Consider the following 18074-nt stretch of genomic DNA (forward strand, 5'->3'; position numbering starts at 1 on the left):
CCCTTATCGTCCGAAAGAAATACGAATTTTCGAATCATTCTTCGTTGAATCTGTAGTCTTCGATTGTCCTAGTATGTTTATTACGTGTGATTCTAGATAGATGGGGTTTGATGCAAATACTAGGGGACTTCCTTGGGCCTAATAAGGATTTTGCACCAAGGCGTCAGTTAGTGCCAGAGTAATTTGTTTTGTGTGTATGGCTTCGCTATGGCTCTCTCACTCTCTATCTCCCTTTCTCTGCACCGAATTCAACTTGTTCGGCAGTATAACGTCAATGTTTCCATATTAAAACCGAAGAACAAGAAGTAAAGCCCAACTCTCTCACTTGATTGGCGACTTAGGCCCAAAGGTGCTAGATGACAGCCAGGCGATCAGCTGTTTAAGCTTAACTTTAGCACTTGTTTGGCGGATGAGGGCCAATTGGTACTCAAACGCTTGCCATGAAAGGTCAAGTTTGGCTAAAACTTGGTTTCTTCTGTCTTTTGGAGTCCCTAAATTTTGAGACAAAGACCAAATTTCGGCCCAAAGAACTGAGCATCCTGATGAATGCTTAACATTCAGTTTCAACAGTTAATCGTAAATTTTATTTAGATTTTTTGTTCAATTTGTTTTGCAGAATGATGAATGCAGAATTTTGCAGAATGACGGATCTCGTCCGAGCCGGACGAGATTCGTCATTGCTGACGCTCTCTTGACTTACCGATATGTCGATTTACAGAAATGGTATTTGAAGGTCCCACACAGATGCCTGCTAATAACTCAAGAACACCCTGACGTCTAGAGAGGCAAATATCTTTCCTGTTATTGTAGGTATGGAGTAAAGCAATTTGAATAGAAGGAAACAGACAGCGAAATTCGCCGAAGGTAGCGCCCATGCACAGCTGTTAAAGACGAGTCCTTAATCTGTTACGTGTATGTGCGACGCCAGCTTAGGTGGTCAGAGAAGGTGTTTAAGGACATTTGCAGCAAGACTTGAAAAACACGTAGAAGTATTGCCTCTACTGTCTGTGCCACGCAGGTGTTGATTATTACAGACAAGCCAGACAGACGTAGCCCTCTGAATGTATTTTTGTTTCTATTAATGGTTCATAGCATATCATCAGCTCTGTTTTTCTAGACGGCCATATCAAAGTGGTTCATAGCATGTAAACGTATATCTCATCCACAATAGACATAAGTTCCGTGCACTGCTACTATTAAATTTAGCTGCGAAGAAAACACTTGAGTTTACTAAAACCGAAGATAAGACATGTGCTGAAAAGTACATGCAAGTAATGCAATAGAAAGCGACTTGTTTTGCTGGATTTACCTGTTAGAACATACCTATACCCGTTTGACCGTTTAATCCATTGTCCTACTTTTAACTGGAATTTATTTGTTAGCTTAGAGTTAAACAAACGTTACACCGGAATGTTGACACTGTACAGAACAAACCTCACATTGCTATCTCCATTTGTTTTGTTTTGTTCTTATAATTATGACAGCTGAAAAATGGTCCAGAGACATTTTGTCGGTATTTTCGAAAAAAAGAAAAGGAGCACAACGTTAATACATACCTTTTTTTTTTTTGCTTATTACCTCGACGATAAATGTCGGGTGTGGCTATTGCGTGTGCTCAAACGCCTTCCACGTCCCAGTAGACAAGGAAGGCAGCAGGCAAAAGGCGATTAATGGAGGGTTCTATCGCTGCAAACGTATTATGTGCCACAATCTAGACGTTATTTACGAATACTTTATTGTGTGTGTCTGTCAGTAGTAGACATATATACGCGTTTTAAGATCCTGAATTTCTTAGATCTAATCATTTGATGATTGCGCTGCCCTAACAAATCTCGTGTCTAGACGCTCTAAAAACACGGGAACAAATTGTGTCGACGATCTTTGCTTAAAGTTTGACGTTCCACCTTAGTCTTCTCCAGAAACGTTAAGCCTTTATCGCATTCCCCTCTCCTAAACTGCGAGGAGAACCAAGCTGGGGAAAGGTAAAAAGGTTGAGAGGATATATTAAAGAAGGAGGCGGCCAAAAGTACAGAGCGCGAAGTTTACGTCGGCCTTTCAACTCGGGTGTTTGCAAAAGTTTCCTTTCCAATTACATTCGTGCAATCGTCATTAACTACAGCTGTATACTTAGCAGCCATATTTGGTGATGATGAGGTAAATATTGCGCCTGGTTCACGATTGTTAGAGTCCTTTAGCATAAATACATTTGAATAGTAGACAAATTTAAAGGATTATTTAGTACACACTTCTCGTATAAAATGGTAACAGCGATTGTTTTGCTTATGCTCAGACAAACGAAACCTCTAAAAATGAAGAACTATTAAGGCCTGTTTGTGTCATCAATTTGTGTCATTAATGTTTGTGTGACAGACAATTTTTATACAACTGCCGCTGTACACGGTGTGATTTATATCATGTTTGGCGTCCTCTCATAATTAGCATCTGTTTTCTCAGCATTTCAGAAATCTCAATTCCGTTCGTGCTACGAGTTTTGGAATAGAACATTCGTGAGCATTGCCGCTGATGCAACAGAATTGAGAATCACGATACAAGCTGGAATATTGATATTTCAGTTTTCAAGAAATCACATCTGAGATCTTAGAACCGGAAAAATGTTCATAAAGCCGCAGCTTTCTTTATTTTCAGCCATTACAAGAAAAATACTGTATTTAAAGCACGAACAGTCTTGGAGGTGGCAGGTTACTGTGCACCCATCGGTACGTCTATCCCGGATGGGTACGCGTGATGTCTACGTTGCCCTTCGTTTTCTACTTTCTTTATCTGTTTTGGTTTATTTCTAGTGGCCGTCTATTTATGGTTCTGTTAGTTTTTGGTTGACTTATTTACTTTTGTTGCCTACTGGCCGTTCGGTTGTTTTGCCTCGACTATGTTCTCAGTTGTACTTTTCTCTATCCCGGTGCAATTTCCCATCTCCTTGTTGCGGAGTCTTGGTATTCGAGATGATGAATACTCCACTTGAAGAAGTGTACCCTGGTTGGGTGCAAGCAACGTTAAACTCGTCATCTGTGTCTTCTTTTGCTCCGTTCAGGTTTTTTGTCTTGGTTGTCCATTTATTTTTTGTGACATAAACCTCAGCTGTGTTAAGACACTCGTGTTGTCTTGTCCTGTTGTCCCACTCTCCAGGGTTAAAAAAATGACGAACAGTCTCAGTGTTGCTGGCGAGGGGCAGAACTTTTACTTGATTTTTAACCTTGTACCGTGCATGACCTGCCGTGCTTGCGTTTTAGATGAGTGGTTCATTATTTTGCGCTACCGTCACAGTTTTTTTCACCTCCGATTTCCGAAATATATATTGGTATTACTCTTGGTAGCCGACCGAAATTTAAAGCATTCCAACGAAGAATGCATTATACCACATTTTTCTAAAGGCAATAAATTAAAGATTCACAACTGGTGTCTTGATGGTTGGAACCGATGAATTTCGGGCTCGAGCCGCTTCAGCCCTCTTCTCTTACTGGCTGTTTGTAACCCCCCCCCCCCTTTCCCATTGGTGACGAGCGTTGAAATTTATAGCGTTTGTTTTGGGAGCGAACGTTTTCTAGGACTAACTTGGTAAAGTGAAATCTGCAGGTGAGTGGGGATGAGGGCATTCTCGGAAGGCAGGGAGCAGTCGATCTGCTTTAATTGCAGCATCCGAATTATATTGATGTTAGGGCGAGAGCAATATATACTCAAACGTATCTGCAAAAAATGGTAGAAATGTATCGTAGGGCTTTGCCTGTAGGTAGTTTGAATTCTCGGAAGTCTTTTATGGTCTCTTGCTGCATCTCAGAAAATCAATAACTGCTTATAAACCGTTACCCGTGCGGAACTCAATGGTCTCCAGACCAAATATCTGTAAGTCCCATAATAGCACTTACGCAAAAGTAAATACGCAGTTTGTTTTTATTTCAATTTATTTTGCTGAGTCACTTAGCGTTGCCACAGTATGTTTTTTTATGCTCTTTCACTTTGTTTTGTCTAACGTTAAATCCACCTGTTCGGTTTTTTAAAATGTTTGTGTCAATACTAACGTGGTTGTATGGAATGTTTTGTGCCATCATGCAATGGAGAAACTGCAGCTGCTACAGCCGTATAGATAGTCGCGGAAATGGGATTTATGTATTGTTCGAAAAATTATCTTCTACTTTTATATGTCTTTGAGCAGATATCCCAAATATAAACCGCATTTTCATCTCGACGTGGCCTAGTCATAATTAGATCGCAGCATAAACCTACTTAAGGGTCCCCAGGTTCTTACAGGGGCCATGTTTTACAAGCGCACATAAATGGCTGGCGAGGAACGCGTCACGATTCGCGTGACCAATCCACGTTAACCTGTACGGTCGAATTCAGCATTTCCACTTGCTTTCCTTATGGGTCAAAACACCATTTCTTCACATCGAATGCATTTCTTCATTTTGTTTCATTACTTTACATCCAGCCACTTCTCGTGACCAGGTCAATTTGTCCTACTCTCCACCATTTCACTTGACTTCACTTTGGTTCACTTCGCTGCACATCAGACGTCAGCAACGGAATCAAAGTTTTCTTTATTGAAATATATACGTCATTACTTCTTTCTTTTTAAACTATCACCAAAAGTTTTAAGGATCTTCTTTCTACACTTAACCGCACATTCTGACCTTCTCCGGTGAAGAAATATTTTAGTTTCCTTGCTTAAACTTTAAAAACACTCATATGCATTGACGTCTTTTCCTGAAATCATTTCATGCATCAAATAAGCTCGAAAATTGCAGAGTCTACAACCTCGCTCAATCATCTGGTGCCATGGCCCGTGTGATCAGCCGTGGGGTAAGTCACGCAATATGGTTCCGATGAAAGACATTGGATCCAGAAGAAAACAATAACTGGCGCGAAAGAGATCCATTCCATCACAGCCTGCTGTACCGTCGTATTCTATAAATATATAAGCACAATAACGTACGCACAATAACGTAATCAAATGTTGTAACTAATCTTCGCAGTGTTTAGGAAGGACCGTGATCGTTAGTGTAAGCACCAATAAAATAATATTTGAGAAGCACTTGTCTAATGTAAATTAGGTGCAAGTTCAACTACTACTCACTATTAAATGCCTTGAAACAAAATGTTTTTATTAGAGTGTGGCATAATTGACCAGCTTAGGGTATTAATTTTTCTGGTCTCTCATAAAACGCATTGTATCATCCTGCAGTTTAGTATATAATACAACAAAAAAAATTAATATCGTCCACTCCATTTGATACGTTTTTATAATATTGGACTGAAGATTGCTCTGGTAAAAATGAAATTGTGATAGAGAAGTTGATTTAATAAAATTTAACCACTGAGGATTTTTCTTTGTGGTAATGTGAGATTTTCAAATTAAAGGCGAATTGAATTTGGCGTTGCGTTTAAAGAATATAGTTTCATTAACTCGGACATTTGCTTGTACAACGAGGTTACACACGAGCATGGAAGTTGAAATCTTATCATTTATTTCTTTTATAATGTTTTGAATAATTATGTTATTTTAACGAATTCGCCGAGCGATTGTTTTGCTTTTCATTTAGGCTATTTTTGTAAAATAAAGCAATGCACATTCAAGTGCTCATTTGTGGGGAAGCACAGATCATGATGCTAGAATCCTATCCACGAGAAGAGACTTGAGTTCTAAACTTTGATCTAACAACAAGCAAACTCAAGAACATTGATCCTTAATGCGCTCCAACTAAAAAAAGACAACAAAGATATGTCCACATTCTTTTTTTGTGCTCCTCATTAGGTTTTTGGGGTTCATATATGGGTAATTCAATGTGAATCAATTTTCATTTCTAAGCGAGCTCAGTAGGATCCTGCTATAGGTACACCATTTTTAATGTAGCCCTTTAAAATGTGTTGTAGTTTTCGAATATTCATGTTTACGTAATAATTCAGTTTTGCAATCCTCAAAAAAGTAATTTGACCCCGAAAGTCAATAAAATTTAATTTAGACAGAATATTAAACACATTTTTTCGCTCTCATAAACACATTTTTTTGTTCTGGAAAAAAGCAGTTGTTATTCCAATCTTAAAGGGGGACCAGCAGAAATATTCTTCCGCCTGGCGGAAAGTCCTCCTCGCCCTCTTTCTTTCTCTTTCTCGCTCGTATTGTAGCACGGCGGGGTGAGGGAAAAGGTCCCCTTTTGCGCCGGCTTTTTTTGACAGGATAAGCCGAGAAAATCCCCATTCTGAGCGACGGGCGATGGGTGTGGCAGCAGCGACCTCGTGACTCGCAGGTATCTTCAGCTCCTATCGCGTAATCTGCCCTATTTTTTTTTTTTTTTTTTGGCGCACGCTAAGTTTAGCTTTTCGGGTGTAGGTTTTCCGGAGCTGCAAGGCGCCGCCCTCGCAGTCACAGAATTTGAGCTGTCGAAGTTGTTTGGTTTAGGCCGTGGCAAAATAAACGCATACTTTGGAGCTGCGATGCATCCCCGCAACCATTGAAGGAACGTTTGATATATATTCTCTGTTGATCAATGAGCTGAAAAGACATGCGCGGGATGTGGTGACTTGAATATGTAAGGGTGACTTACATGTTCACAAAACAACCCATCTTTTAAAAAAACGGCTTATCACGCTCAAACCTGCGTCATATTGGGATTGATGGAAAAGAAAACTATGCACCAAGCGCGGGCATCTTGTAGAAGGTCTCTGTTTTCTAGCAGCGAGCACACAATATTGGAGAACTTTAGCAGACTATGTTTTCAGGCCACGCTATATTTTGCGGGAGCTCGCGCTGCCATTTCGATGCATTCTATGAAGCGCGCGCCTGAAGTGGTAGCGGACCTTTGAAAACAGTTTACTAAAATGCCCTGTTGTGTGCCTAACTCGCAGAATATGATGGCCAGCAAAATGTAGGAAATTCATATTTACACATCCCAACAACCACCTGAGGTGAGAGGGCATCAAGGGTGGACGTCAATATTATAAAGTTTTAGTGGGTCGCGTTTAGCCACTTTGATACCCGTACGGTCCATAGCCCACAACGAATTGTAAACTAGACTCGCTGTGAACATTCCTTATCGAGTGCGGCTATAGGGCGGAAAATACAATATTAAACCCCTTTTTGGCGAGTCTAGAGTGTCGTGCTATGGTTCAACGTTCCTTGTATTGGTAGCACGGGCCGCCACTTCAAAGTATTTGTGGTGGCTCACGGAAACTAAAGCAAAAGCGGACAATTTTTTTAGCGTGACACAGAATTGTTTTTTACATTGTAAAAAAACTTTTAGGTACCCTACGCCACGCAGTTAGCACGAACAAGCAATCGCCGGTGTTTCCCACTTTTTTTTTTCTTGTTAGAAGTGAATGATGTTTAGGAAACTGTTAATGCGAGTATCCAACCTAAGCGGTAGATTTTAGTGCGAGTCAATACATTGCTGGGGAAAATAGCAAAAAACGCCGATGTCGTGTTTGCGCTAACAGTGTCGCGCATGGTACTTATAGCGCTGCACAATCAACGCTAACATAGTAAATCAGTAAATTTAGTGGCCCAAAAAAAGTGGTGTTATTTTTTATAGTTGAAAAGTTTATTTATTTTTACACAAGCGATTCGGTAGAGAGTGCTTCCGTTGGGCACCAACTTACGAGGCATCAATTTGTTCTTATGCACTAAATTCTTCATGGCCCTTGCGTAAAAATGTCAATATTGTGTTCGTGCTAGCTGTGTCACGCACAGTAAGAAGACTAGTTCGTTGCTACAACATTTAAAAAGGCATTTCTTACGCCAAATAAACATTTCGCGAGTACGCTCTATTACTGGTGGTTCATAAAATAACCTACGTTGTTTATTTGGAGGAAAGAAAGTGGTGGTGAGGGGAGGGGGAACTGAATACAAAAGACGACTCAGGGAACCTCGAACTTCGTAAATATTTTGCTCAACCTAAAATCCTGAGTTAATTAAATCACTTTTGCTTTGTCTGTTTCGGAACTTGTTAACAGTCGCGCTAAAGGCCAAGATGAGCGATAAGTCAGATGCACCTATTTGTTTGAGCAAGAAGCGTACGCGAGATGGAACTGAAAAAGCATACGTGTGTAACCGCAGCAATCTCCGCCGAAGCCTTCACCTCACTTTTTCTGAAACCACGAAGATGAGTGCTTTTGAAGACTTGATAAAGCAAGCCAAGTGTGACTCGTTGTCAGTTAAGTGTGACTCGTTGTCAGTTGTGATAATCAAGGCGCGGTGACGATTTCTTCAAACCTTTTATCTATTAAAACAAACTGTGTAATAAATGTATTGCTACATTATGCTTGCGCTGATCTTGTATCGGTACGCGTACATTACGTGGCACTGCTAGCCCGAACGCGACATCGGCGCTTATTACTATTTCTGCCCAGCTACATGTGTTGTCTAGCACTGAATTCTACCGCCCACTTCGGTTGGATATTTGCATGAACAGTTGTTTAAACATCCTTCTTTTCTAACAAAACATAACTAGAAAGACCGGCGATAGTTCGTCCGTGCTAACTTTGTGGCAGTATACCTAAAACGTGTTTGCAAGGACAAATTAGAAATCCGTTTCATGTTTAAAACACATCGGCTACATTTTATTTTTTTTTTATTTGTAATGCTTCAAAAATATTTTAAAGTGGCAGCACGTGCTATAGCACCGATTTAAGCAACGTTGAACTATAACACGACACGCTTCGATAGCCGCACTCGATAAAGAATGCTCACAGAAACGTTATAGCTCATATATTCTTGTAGGGTACGGTTATCAAAGAGCTAAAAACGATCCACTAAAACTTTTTAGTATCGACACACACCATTGCTGCCTTCTCACCTCATGTGGTTGTTTGGACGTGTAAATATAAATTTCGTCTACATTCGTTGGCTATCATTACTGTGATTTACGCACAAAATAAATAATTTGTGCTCGGTGCTAAAAGACAGAGACCTTCTACAAGATGCCCGCGCCTGGTACATAGTTTTATTTTCCATCAGTCCAAATTTGAGGCAGGTTCGAGCGTGATAAGCCGTCTTTTTCGAAGATGGAATGTTTTGTGAACATGTAAGTCATTCCTACATATTCAAGTCACCACATCTCGCGCATGTCTTTTGAGCTCCTTGATCAACTGAGAATATCTATGAAACGTTCCTTCAGTGGGTGCGGGGATGCATCGCAGCTCCCAAGTATACGTTTATTTTGCCACGGGCTAAACCAAAGAACTTCGACAGCTCAAATTCGGTGACTGCGAGGGCGCAGCCTTGCAGCTCCGTAAAACCTACACCCGAGGGGCTAGGCTTGGCGAGCGCCAAAAAAATTGGGCAGATTACGTGATAGGAGCTGAAGATACCTGTAAGTCACGAGCAGGGTTGTAAAAGTTACTTCAAAAATGTACCTAAGATACAGTTACAGTTACTCATACGAAAATGTACCTAGGTGCGTATCTAGCTACTCGCTTAAAAATGTACCTAGGTACAGGTACAGTTACTTCAAAGGTACTTTTTATTTTCACGTCAAGTATTTTTCTCAAATTTGTCACATTATTATTAAAAGTAAATCCTTTGTATACTGGGATGTACACAAAAACAAGTTCGATAAACATGCTTTATTGGAGTCAATGGGCCCGCCCTGTTCCCGCCCTGTTCCCGTGCCTAGCTACCAGCGAAGTCAAAGCTAGCGCGAGCCCAATGCTCTGTGCTTTCCTGAGTCCTGACTCGCGCGTGGGCTCGTGCAGAGTGGGCACCGTTACGGGTTCCATGCGCGCGCTTGTAGCTTCGGCTGCGCTCGCACCGAAGCAGAAACGAACTATAGGAGGTATTCACTGGACGCCATACTTGAGGGCGATGTTTAGAGCGCATGTTCAGAACGAGCTCACATTAGTAGCCTGCCAAGACCGGCAACCATGATGGTGCTAAATGCACGCTCCAAAAGGACTGCGGAAGCTCGCCGTCAAGCACGCGCTCAGCAGCAGCGCACACGGATATGGCCGCCAGTGAATACTCCCTATAGTTGAGTTGCACCAAACTCTGGATGTAGTGCCGGTAAAGCCTCACCGTTCTTTTCGGAGCACAAAGCACTGCGCGACTCGCGCGACTACGGTGTCTGCTCCGCGGCTGTCGCTTCTCTGCAGCGCGTCGGTGCAGGCCAAGGAGCGCACTCAACGGTTTAACTCGCCGTGATCCGATCGTGACTTCGCCAGCACATAGAAAATGAATCGGAATTTTTGAAGCGAATATCAAATACCGCAATATTGGAAGCTGCTGCCCAAAAAACAACTCTAATCTGAACTAAAACATTCCACAACAGTGAGAGTCGTTAGATGCTGCTGCAGATACCTTAAAAGAAGTGCAGGCTGATAAAACTAAATATCCTGTACGATCAGAACTCAGTGTGACATATTTAATTGTCTTTTTTATCTGACGAGCAAATAAACTTTATTTTAAAAAAATGTTTTTTTGTGTTTACTTTGTTGAATTTTATATATCATGTCTTAAAAAGGCGACAGACGCTGCGTTCCAATAATAGAGATGGACTGTATATAGCAATGCAGCATTATTTCATTATCAAGTAATATGCCAACATATGCCGGACCCTGCTCCAAAAGGGCCACTACCTGCTCCAAAACAACACTTTGCCTGCTACAAGGCCTGCTCCAAAAGGTCAAATGGCACTTCCATCACTGTGTAAGGTTTGTTATGCTCCCTACTATGTGCGCTTACGTCCGTCAGTCGGCCAAGAGATTGACGTTGCGTCGCACGTCAGGGTAGCAACTTTTCGTGCGTACAGTACGCCTGCTACCGATTTCTCGTTGTTCTAAACTGCGGATGTTCGGTAACTGGGACTTAGAACTTTGCAGGACCCCTCGAAACCGTTGTTTAAAGCCTGTCCCTGCGTCAACTCACTCTTCCTTTTCGACGTGTTAAGACCCATTCGCCACTCTGACATCACCTATATAGTAAATATGACGAAATAGAGGTCCTTCGGTAGAACAACGGAAGCTTTTTTTTCGACGTTTCAACCGGAGTCCGGTCTTCGTCAGAAATGGGTAACAAAAAAAGGTTTGGTCATACTTATACAAAATTACGGTGCAAGTCCACTTTTCAGGGCGTCTGGAGCGACGGTAAGAAGTCGTTACCAAGATGTCCGGGTGCGCTAGGTAAACTAGGCTTCCGAGAATATGAACCGACCCACAACAATTATCTGTAAGCTGCTTTGTCACTGGTCATTTAGATATCGTCTTCATTTTAGTTTTACTGGAAGCAACCACTTTTTTCCCTTTTTAATGCCCGCAGGTCCGGAATTTTCCGCCGCTGTTGACCATCTTTGGCGTCTGGCAGAAATATCGTTTTCGCCTCAAGTGCTAATGCTGAAACCTAGTTGGACTAGTGTCCTGCGCCGCTGAGCTGTTCTGATACGGTGCTATAAGTATTAACTAGTCATGCTTTGCTTTTTCAAGAGGTCTCACAAGGAAGCACTAAAGAGTGTCGACAAGAACAAGACTAATGTCGACGGGGTAAAACGGAAAGCCGCGGCACCCAAGGAAAGACCCAAATGTAGCACAGGGCCTCCACAACATAGAATAGCAGCAGCCCAGCCACCAGTGGCAGACTACATCAGGAGCTCGAAGTCCCCGTCCGGTCAGAGTACGAGTACTTAGATTATCTGCCCTTGATGTTTGTGTCCTTCTACTGCTGCATTAAGTTTTGACAACGAAGCCTGCCAGTTTTGTCGTGCTTAATTATGTGAAATGAACATTTACATATCTAAGGTCTCCCAATACTATTTTCCGCACGTAATTATAACTGTAACTCTGGAACTAGTATTTGTAGGGGGTGTTTTAGAAACCAGAAGGGAGTTTCTTCAGGAGTAGCATTTTTAGTTTTGTAAAGTGCAAAATTTTAGCTCGATTTATTGCGTGGAAACACTACGTGATGTTAAATTGCTTTGCGACTGTAATTATAATTTATTTTCAGTTATATGTTATATTGTATTTTCTACGATTTTGACGAAGTGAATAGAAAAGTACCTGTAAAAAGTAACTTCACTTAGTTACAAGTTACTGGAAAATGTACCTAAGATACAGGTACAGATACTGAGAAATGAAAGTACCTAGGTTTGTACCTCAGGTACAACAAAAGTACCTAGTTACCGATTTACAGTTACTTGTACCTAGGTACTTTACAACCCTGGTCACGAGGTCGCTGCTGCCACACCCATCGCCCGTCGCTCAGAATGGGGATTTTCTCGGCTTATCCTCTCAAAAAACGCCGGCGCAAAAGGGGGCCTTTCCCCTCGCTCCGCCGTGCTACAATACGAGAGAGAAAGGGAAAGAAAGGGGGCGAGGAGGACTTTCCGCCTAGCGGAAGAATATTTCTGCTGGTCCCGTTTAAAAGGCGGTGACGCATCTATAGTTGCGAATTACCGTCCAGTTTCCCTGCTTTCTGGTTTTTTCAAGATTTTGGAGAATGTTGTGCATAGCAGGATGACTTTTTATTGCCGTCAAAAATTAACGCCCTTGCAGCACGGTTTTTTAAAAGGTAGGTCTGTGAAAAAAATTTGTGTACCTTTTTATATTACTGTGTGCCGTTTGTTTTAAATAGAAAACAAGTAGATGCAATATATTTTGATTTGTCAAAAGCCTTCGATAAAGTGAGTCACGTGTTGCTTTTGTCCAAGTTACATCTGTATGGTGTCTGTCCAGAATTGTGTAACTGGTTTAAGAGTTATTTGTATTTTCGATCAAATAGTGTTCGGGTCGCTGACAGTTATTCCAAAGAGTTTTTTTCAATATCAGGCGTACCCCAGGGATCAAATTTGGGTCCTCTACTGTTTTAAATTTCTATAAATGATATAGCGTCATGCGTAAAGAACGTTGAACTGCTTTTATTTGCCGACGACATCAAGTTGTTCAAGAGTGTTCACTGTCCTTAAGATTGTAATCTGATACAACATGATGTGTCTAATATAGCACAGTGGTGTAAACAAATCAGTTATTTCTTAATCCTTTAAAAACATAAGTGATATCTTTGTGCAGACGCCGTGCGATCATAAATAACGCTTATCATCTTGAGGGAAATTCGATTGAACGAGTGTCAATTGTAAGGGATCCTGGTGTGTTCATTGACTGCGGATTAACTTCTAAAATCATGTCTCTTTTGTTGTCAGCTCTGCAATGAAAGTTCTAGGAGTTATATCGCGTTTGACCAATCATTTTAAAAAGCCCCATTGTTCAATACATCTTTTTCATTCCTTAGTGGTTTCAAGGCTTGAGTTTGCTTCTGTAATTTGGGATTCAATATCTGTAACACAGGCTTTGATCATAGAAAGTGTGCAAAAAATATTTGTTCGAATTGTTTATGATAGATGGATTGGACGACACGTGTATTATGACTATGAATGCTTACTGAATAAATTTTCGCTGAAGCTTTTATCACAAAGAACAGTCTTGACTTGGTATTCCTGCATAAGATAATTAATGGTGCCATTGATTCATCATGGCTTATTAGTAGGATCAATTTCCATGTTCCTTTCCGCGCGACGAGACAGCTCACCTGTTTTGATATTTGCTCACCATGCCGTGTGTCACCTCTTTCTCGTTGAGAGACATTATATAACAGCATTGTGCCACCTCAAGTTGACATCACCACACCCCTGTCTACATTTCGCTGTCAGTTGGACGAACTTTTAGTCACTTCATAGCCCGTCAGTGTATATGCATATCTATTTCTTTTTTAATGAGTAGGATATTTGTTTAAGAGTTTCTATAGTACGAGTTGGTGTACCTAAGAGAAGGCCTCTCGGCCGTTTTAGGGCACCCGAAAAATAAAGATTATTATTATTATTATTCTTTCCTCCTATGGAGTATGTGGCTCAGTACATGACTGGTTAAAAAGCTACTTGTCAGAGAGAGAGGCATATGTCCGGGTTAACAACATGAACTCTTCGTTGTACAGGACTCGCTCTGGCGTTCCTCAGGGATCCGTTTTAGGACCCCTTCTGTTCACAATTTTCGTAAATGACGTCTCTTTTGCTGTTTTAAATTCTTCATTCCTGCAATACGCTGACGATATAAAAATTTATCGAGAAATAGTTACTGAACGTGATTGTGCTAAGCTCCAGGAAGATGCATGTTCTTTCTACCGATGGTGCTCTGAAAATGACCTTTTCTTGAACCCGTCCAAAACCAAGGTCATGACGCTCTCTCGGAAAACTCACAATATTTCTTTTGCATATAATATTCAAGGAGAGACTGTCTCGAGTAAGTGTAATGAAAGATCTCGGAGTCATTGTTGATTCTGGGTTGCGTTTCTCTGATCACGTTGGTAGGCTGGTTAACTCGTCTTTGCGAATGTTGGGTGTTGCCTCTCGCTTAACCAGGGAGTTCAAAAACCCGACGGCTTTTATCACGTTATACTGCTCGCTATCCAGGTCACAGTTAGAATATGCCTCAGTTGTTTGGAATGGAATTTCTAAAACTCACTCCTTGGAGATCGAGCGTGTGCAAAAAAAGTTTGTTTCTATCTTTAAACATCGCTACATAAAGGAGGATGTTCACTGTTTAACATATGAGTCTGCGTTAGAGCGTGTTGGTTTGCTTAGCTTGCACCGGCGTCGGGAGAACGCGGACTTACTATTTTTGTTTAAAACGCTGCATGGACTCATCAATTCTCCGAGCCTGTTATCTGAACTGTGCCTTAGGGTCCCACGTGTGCCTACTCGTCTTCTGTCATCTTTTTATGTTTCTAGAACGTTTAGTCCGGTAAACCCAATTGTGAGAATGGCTCAGCGTTTGAATCATTACTCTGAAAAACTTGATATTTTCAACCCTTGCTTAAGGACGTTTGTCCTTTCTATTAAAACTTGCTCGTGCAGGATGAGCATTGCTGAATTGCTTTGTTATGTCTGAATGTCGTCATCTCTATGTCGTGTCTTCTGGTGGTGCACTTGTTGTCCTTCGGTCTTGTGTTCCGTCTCTACTCTTACTGCCTCGTTTTTATTTCATTGTACTAATTACTCGTGCACTGCCTAGTATTATGCTAAAAATGTATCTTATTTTCTGCAAAGATGTGTATAGTGTGTTTTTTTTTTGTTTTTTTTATCCACCAGTCTACCAGCACCAAGACCTCAGGGTTGTTCCTGGGCACTGTATAATAATGATTGATTGATTGAATGATTGATTGATTGATTGATTATTATTGCTTCTCTCTCTCAAGAGTAGCGTGGATTCGCTCGCCCAGCTTCCGGCAAAAGTCGATGAGCTGCTCACCGTTAAATCTGCGGTTGATGCCATGGAACAATCTGTCAATGAGGTGCTTAAGTCAGTAGCCTTCTGTTCAGCTCAGTATGACACTCTGCTCAAGCAAGTGGCTGAGCAGGATACTACTGTTTCAGAGTTACAGACCGAGGTGAATTCTTTAAAGTCCTCCATGTCAATCCAATCAGAGGAGATCCAACGACTCAGGTCTGAGCTCAACAACTCCGAGCAATTTAGTCGTCGATCTAACCTTGAGATCCATGGCCTTCCCTGCAGACCCAATGAAGATCTTTCGGTTGAGCTTGATGATATAGCACAAAAACTCGGCATTTCCGACTTCCATCCTTCAGAGGTTGAGGCCGTTCATTGCCTGCCCTCTTCGCGTGATACCATTCCCATTACGTTGGTCAGGTTTCGCTCTGCGCGTGCTAGGGACCGCTGGTTGAGGTTGCGTAGCTCACTGGGTTCTCTCGCCCGCGAACGAAAACTCCCGAAACTCTGTTTTAACGAGAACTTGACACAGACGAACAAGGAGCTCTTTTGGAAAGCCCGGGCGAAAGGCAAAGTAAAACAATATCGATATGTCTGGGTTAAAAACGCAAAGATCTACGCAAAAAAGCAGAGGGAGCCCCACTCATTCACATTACTTGTGTCAATGACTTAGACCTCATTGCCTAGCAACCATGACCTTCACATTTTTTTACTGCGATGATTTCAATTCAATCTTGTGTAATTTTGACTCCTCAACTAGCGGGTTCACCATTTTTCACAATAATATTCGTAGTGCTAGGAAGTATTGGGAGCAATTTGGTCTTATAGCCAGTTCCCTGTACGATCTTGTCGACTAGTGGGTCTTAACGGAGATAAATGTACCAGCTGCTTCTGTTGATCAATTCTCAATACCTGGTTATCAGCAATTCTTCCACACTCGCTCTGACAGGACAGGTGGAGGCATTGGTATTTTTGTCAAAGATTCCTGGGGTACAGAACAGTTAAAAAATACTTTCGTTCATGCAGAGTCTGTCACTTTCAAAATTTTCAACTCAGTATACTCTATCGCATTAGTCGCCTGCTATCGCCCTCCATCAGAAAGCGCTTCGTCTTTTTTAGTTGAATTGAGAGCTTGCTTGACTGACCTTCAGGCCGAGGAACAACTTTGCGTAGTCGGCGACATGAACCTTGACACTTTGAAACCCACAAAGTCAACCGTATGTGACTACTTGAATCTTCTCTCAGAATTTGGTCTGAACTGTACAATTCAAGCACGTACCAGAGAGGAAACTTTGAATGAACACCTTGTTTCTGCTTGTCTAGACCACATGAATATACGCACTCACGGCCTTTCAGTTAAGTCTGCTGTCATTTCGCAGAAACTCGCAGATCACTACTTTACCGCAGTTCAACTGGTTTCCGATACGCCTCTAAGACACGCCTGTCCGGAAACAAGACTTATAGAGGTTGTCGATCGGAAATTATTCGACAAATTAATCACTTCTTATGATTGGGGACGTTTACTAACATATTCAAATCAAGAACTCTACACGAGGTTTATTAATCTTTGGCAGACTTTTACAAGATGCAGTAAAAAATAATTACTATCAGAAAGAGGCGTGCGGAACATATATGGTTGAATAACGACATTATTGCCGCGATTAAGTATAAAGATATTGTGGACGCGTTGTCGTCGCTCTCCCGATAACATAGACCAGCGGAATGATTTCCGAAGTGAGCGCAACAGAGTCACTGCATTAATTCGCTCCGCTAAACGTAACTATATTAAACAGAAGTTAATAGATTCCCGTTATGATTCCCGTGTAACTTGGTCTGTTGTAAACGATTTACGAGGAGGCCACAGCGCGAAACATTCTGTCGACGAGACGATCACCAGATATTTCCCTTGTAACAAACAGTCCGCGGCAAATGCGTTTAATGTACATTTTGGGAAAACTTCAAATGTTTCACGCGATAGTGAAGTTTGTCTCTCAAAAGCAGCTCCGGTGAATGTAGCGTCTGCCTTCCTTCCTGAAATTACAGAGCAAGGTCTACATAGTATGTTGCTTAGTTTCAAACCGGGTTTGTCTCCTGGAATTGATAACGTCCGGATGGCTGATTTGCGGAGAAGTTATGCAGCATTGAGGCATGTGATACTTAATATGGTTAACGGCTTCATAACGTCAGGTAATATTCCAGAAGATTTCAAAACGGCCATTGTCAGGCCTTTATACAAAAATGGGGATCATAGTAGCATCGAAAGCTACCGTCCTATATCTATCTTGCCTTCACTGGCGAAACTTTTAGAAAAACACATTTTCCAGACAATGTCAGCGTTCTTAGAAGAATTTAACCTTATGTCACCCCAACAGTACGGTTTCGTTATCGGTAAAGGCACCCAACCCTTACTTGAAGACTTTTCCGATGTTCTTCATAATGCATTTGAACATAATCTTTTCACGTGTGCACTCTTTCTAGATATTTCCAAAGCTTTTGACTCGGTCTCACATACGCTACTTTTAAATAAGCTCTTCAGCCTCGGCTTCAGAGGGCCTTTTTACAGACTGCTAGAAAACTTTCTGTCAAGTCGTACACAACTCGTTTCAATATGCGGAGCTCGGAGTTTGAAAATGTCCCTAAAGGCTGGTGTTCCGCAGGGCTCGATACTATCGCCTCTTCTTTTAGAGCGCAGCTCTTAGGGGCCCGTTTCCGGCTTGAGCGGCGTCGGCGTCGCCGTCGCCGTCGGCGTCGCCGTCGGCGTAACCGCGCGGTGCATCATGGGAAATGTCCCATAATGCACCGCGCGAGCCCCCCACCGGGGTCACGTGACCTCGTGGGGGTCACATGACCCCCCGAAGTCA

The sequence above is a fragment of the Ixodes scapularis genome, unplaced genomic scaffold (assembly GCF_016920785.2).
Source record: "Ixodes scapularis isolate PalLabHiFi unplaced genomic scaffold, ASM1692078v2 PGA_scaffold3__209_contigs__length_174095766, whole genome shotgun sequence".
Taxonomy (NCBI): Eukaryota; Metazoa; Arthropoda; class Arachnida; order Ixodida; family Ixodidae; genus Ixodes; species Ixodes scapularis.